Raw genomic sequence first — 5,321 nt, forward strand, 5'->3', positions numbered from 1 at the left:
CCCATAGGCTCAGGCAATCCACTCACCTCAGCCTCCCAAAGGTGCGGGATTACAGGCTGAGCCACCGAGCCCGGCCAGATCTCACTTTTAATCGCAACTTCCACTTCTGGGGCCTCATCTGAACCCTTAATCTAACCTTGTCCTGGAACCCACACTTCAGCCTCCACCTTCATCCTTGTCCCCCAAGATCTGCCTGACCCCGCCCCTCTTGACCCCGGCCTCTTCTCTCCACTTGTGGGAAGGCATGGCCTTTAGTCACAGACTACTGGGGGAGGTGGGGACTCTAGCAAGACTCTCCAGCCTGGTCCTGTGCTCCCAGGGCTCCCTTCACATGTGGACTGACATCTTCCCCCCACCCCATGTGCCTGCCCCACCCCCAGTTGACATCAAGCCTTGGCAGCCAATCAGGTGAGAGTTCTGGCCCTTCTCCCAAGGGGCACATCTTGGTGTACCTGTACAAGGGTCCCCTGAAAACCTGAGTCCCTGATGAAGCAGACAGGAGCTGCTGACAACAGGCTTTGCAGTTAGGCGATTAAATTCCCTTTTCTTCAATACCTATTGTGAGTTGGGTGTCTGTCCCTCCTAAATGGAAACTCCAAATGCCTTTCAGTAAACTCCCTTTCAACCTGAGCTGGTCTGAGTGGAATTCTGTGTAGGGCGTAACCACTTCAGACAGGCCTGGATCCAGGTGCTCAGATGTCACAGCAGTCTGTCACTTTCTGCCTCTGGGCTCTGCTTTCCTTGGTGTCACTCTCAGGGAGTCTCTCACAGTCTAGGGGCAAGGTGGCATCTAACAGTTCCAGGCTGGTCTTAGCTAGGCCACTTAAGCAGAAATAAACACTTCTTTCCCAGTTATAGCAAAAGCCTTAGGCCCGACTTATCAGACCAGCTTGGGTCAGATGCTGTTCCCTGAACCAATCGTTGTAGGGACTGCAGCAAGCTGACCAGTCCATCCCAGGTGATGTCCCCAACCTTGGAGCCAGGTGGGGAGGGGCCTGCTCCACCAGAATTACACAGGTTGACAGTGGTGGTGCAGGGTGGGGGTAGGGGTGTCACCAGCAGAACAATCAGTGTGCTATCAACAAATGAGGGAAAACTGATTCTGGGCAAGAGAAAATGACAACTCTCCATGACAGCCAAGGATAGGGCCCTGTGAGGGTAGGGTCCCGCATCCTCACTGCCTCTTGCCGCCCACTTCTCTCTGCAGACTGGCCATCTCTGTTCATTCACGATTTCTCTGTACCCTACAACTTCAGCTTGCAGTGGCTCCAACTGCATCTGATGCCACGTCACTCAACATTTCAGGGTCCCGATTCAGACTCATGGGAGGGAGAGCCTCACTGGCCCAGCTTGGGTCTGCTGACCACTACTGGTGCCATCCGCCACGGCTGGGTGATCAGTGATACCTCTTCGGGGTGTCCCTTCATGAGACCACAGGTATCCTCATTACCTAGCTTGGCACACAATAGGTGCTCAGTGGACATCAGTGGCCTTGGCCCAGGGTCTTCTTGCGTCCTAGTTATTCCCAGTGGCCCTCTCAAGAGTCTGAAAACTTGCCAGGTGCAGTAGCCCACGCCTGTAATCCTAGTACTTTGGAAGCCAGAGGCGAGAGGCTTGCCCAAGCCCAGGGGTTAGAGACCAGCCTGGGCAACTTGGTGAAACCTTGTCTCTACAATAAATAAAAAAATTGGCCAGCCGTGGTGGCACACACCTGTATTTCCAGCTACCTGGAAGGCTGAGGTGGAAGGACTGCCTGAGGTTGAGACTGTGGTGGCTGTGAGCGTGCCACTGCACTCCAGCCTGGGTGACAGAGTAAGACTCTGACTCAGAGTCTGAAAACTATTTCCCAATGCATCCCCCAGCTATGAGCTCAGAGTTGTCATCTGGAACACGGAAGAAGTGGTCCTGGACGACGTGAATCCACTTACTGGAGAGATGTCGAGTGACATCTATGTGAAGAGGTAAGTAAGGCTGCAGGCTGGGCCTGGCTGATGGCTGTGTACCAAGGAGGACCTGCAAGCAGGGGCGTGGTCTGGGGGGAGCTGGCAGAGTCAAGGCGAGTTGGCTGAGGAGCAGGGGATGGGGACGGCCCCCATACTGGTGCCCACCGTCTGGTCTGTCTCTTCCCCTGGCCCCAGCTGGGTGAAAGGGCTGGAGCATGACAAGCAGTAGACAGATGTTCACTTCAACTCCCTGACTGGGGAGGGAAACTTCAACTAACGCTTTGTGTTTCGTTTGACTACCTGCCGGAGCAGGAGGTAAGCGTCTGGTGCTGGCCTGGACCCTTAGACCTGGAGGAGGCTGAGTCACGGCAGCCCTCTGTGCTGGTCCTGCGGGTTTGGGACCATGACCGCATCTCTGCCAATGCCTTCCTCGGTATAGCTTCTCCTTCCCCGGCCTGCATTCTACTCGCTCACTGCCCTCACTGCCTTGCCCCTGGCCCTTGGTTCCCTACTCTAAGGTGACCCTGAACCCCAGGATTTCAGGCCCTAGGTCTAAACTTTTGCTTTCTGGCCCAGTTGTTGAGCTAATTAGGCCCAGACCACAGTAACCTCCATTTACACCCCAAATCCCTGGTCAATCCTGATTTGACTGTAGCTCAAGTCACCCTGGGCACTTGACGCCACAGCATTTGATCCTCCCTTTGGTCATCTAATCCAGGTCCTTGGCCCTCTTCCACTGGGATTTGACAAGCTGCGGGCTGTGGCCCGACCACCACATTCTAACTTTTGATACCCCAGCTTACAACCCTGGTGTGCTGCCCCCTCACCCCGGCCCGATTAGACACTGATCCATGCCTAACCTGGTGAGCTCTGGACTTGCAGGATCCCTGGAGTTGCAGCTACTGCAAATGGTGCACGGGGCCTGGGGCCCTGAGCTCTGCTCCGTGCGACTGGCCCGCCATGGGGCCCGGCCGAGGTGCAGTCTGTTTTGCTGCCGCCGTCTGCGGGGCTGGTGGCCAGTAGTGAAGCTGCAGGAAGCAGAGCACATGGAGCAGGAGGCCCGGGAGGCTCAGGCTGGCAAGAGGCGGAAGCAGAAGAGGAAGAAGGGTTGACCAGAAGACCTAGAGTTCACACACATGGGTGGCAATGTGTACATCCTCATGTTGGATGCTGCCAGGACAAGAGCCAGGTTGGGTTGGGCCGGGTCTGAGCCTCCCTCTGCTCTCAGTGATGCCGGAGCATCTTTTTCTAGGGGAAGGTGGAGGCAGAGTTTGAGCTGCTGACTGTGGAGGAGGCTGAGAAACAGTCAGTGGGGAAGGGGTGGAAGGAGCCTGAGCCTCCGGCGAAGCCCGAGTGAGTCAGGGGCATGGGGCTGTGGCCAGAACTGCAGAGGGAGGTGAGGGTAGCCAGCAGGGCCCCTCACCATCCTGACACCGGCCTTGCCCAGCAGCTGCCCCAAAACCTCCTTCAGCCGGCTCGCGAACCCACTGAAGACCGTTCTCTTCTTCTTTTGGCACCGGAACTAGCACATCCTGGTGCTGCTGCTGCTTCTGACGCTGGTCCCTGTCTTCCTCCTCCTGGTCTTCTACACCATCCCTGGCCAGATCAGCCAGGTCATCTTCCGTCCCCTCCACAGGTGACTTCAACTGACCCGAGGCACTCACCCCGTGGTGCCAACCCTTAACTCCTGCTCCTGGAAGTCACTCCTACCAATATGAGCGATCCCAGAGTTCAGTGCTTTCTTTGAGTAAACCTTATCACACAGCCACTGACATCTAATTACGTGCTGTACAAGGCGGCTCCTCCAGGTGGCAGGGGACAGGGATGTTCTTGGGGGATGTCAGATACTGGGGCCTTACTGGAAGAATGAACAGGGAGGGAAGGCTGGTTGCACACCCCGCTGCAGGGAAGAATGGGACCTGGCAGCTGAGCTACCAACCCTCCGAGCAGCCCACCTGTGTTCTTGCTCTCTCTCCTGCCAGGGGCTGAGTCCCTCCCATGGCTTCTGCCACTCCATGACAGCTAAGAACTTGACATACTTCATTAACTTGTTTATTCCTCACCAACCTGAGAGGCATACCTGATAGAGCACTTTTGGTTGCAAATGATAGAAACCTCAACCCAAACTGCCTTAAGAAAAAAGGGTATTGATGGGTTTGCATACCTGTCATTCCGAGTCTGGCTGGCTAGCTCAGTGTGGCCTCTGGCAGAGTTCAATGTCACCAAAACCAGCTGCCTCTGCCTCTGTGCTCAGCGCTGCTGTCCTCTGGGGACAGGTCATTCACAGGCCCTCCCCTCAGGACTTCACATCTCCCCACACTCACAGCCAGGAGAGAAAGCTTCCCTATGAACAGAGCCCAGCTTGCATGTGTTGCTGTGGCCCAGAGGATGGGATGTGCTGACTGTGGTCCTCCCCTCAAACCACAGAAGCTGAGAGGGTGCCCACGGTATTCCCAGGGGAAGCTCAGTGCACTGTGAACAAGAGGGAGTGGTCCTTGAGTGACCAGAAGAACCAGGCTCACTACAGCTGGCACTATCACCCCCAATTTAGAGATGCAGTTGGTGCCCACAGAGGGGATCACACATATCCAAGTCACAGAGCTTAGGTGATCACATCAGGGCTGGATTACAGGCCTGGCTACAGAGGTTTTGCTATCATTGCCAACTTTGCTTTCTGTCCCCTTTCCGCTTTCCCCCTGCCAGTCTTACATCAAAACTCCCTATAAATGATCTGATAAACTGACCAACTGTTACCACCCCTGGCTCCCTGGGCCAGGCAGTGGTGAGGTCCCTGGGCCTTGGTTCTCACAGGTAGAAAGTGCTCTCATGGGAAGCCCTGACTAGATCCTGAGCCAGGGCTCTTGTGCCATCCCTGCTGCAGAATGGCCACTGCTCCCTTGCTGCCCAGTTTTTCAGTTCTGCTTCCATCGAGGAGACTGCGAAGAACCTGGAGGGGCTCTTCTCTGTAGCAAGAGCCAGCATGGGGCCTGGCACACGTGGTCAGTGAGAGGGTCAGGTGACCGAGTCCAGGGTGGTGAGGAGCAGCCCCCTGGCTTTACTGTCACTAAAGAGGTGGCAAGCCCCAACTTCCACTCAGGACGTAGGGACCATGGTGGCTCCAGGAAGTTCACTCTGGAAAGGTCTGCTTGAATCCTGAGGCTGAACTCAGAAAGCCTGACGATCACAGTGGAAGAGGGACCGAGGACAGGGCTGTGGGGGGGACATAAGTCTGGTTTAAATAAAGCCCTGTTAACCAGGGGAATAATCCCCATGGGGCTCTCAGAAGGCATCTGGGTCCCGATCTGTCAGTATGAGTGGCTGTGATGAGGGGTTGTTCCCAGGCACCAGCCAGCCAAGAATCACACAGAGACCAGCAAG

Source organism: Carlito syrichta, unplaced genomic scaffold, assembly GCF_000164805.1.
Source record: "Carlito syrichta isolate Samal-C Ts95f unplaced genomic scaffold, Tarsius_syrichta-2.0.1 Scaffold301864, whole genome shotgun sequence".
NCBI classification, from domain to species: Eukaryota; Metazoa; Chordata; class Mammalia; order Primates; family Tarsiidae; genus Carlito; species Carlito syrichta.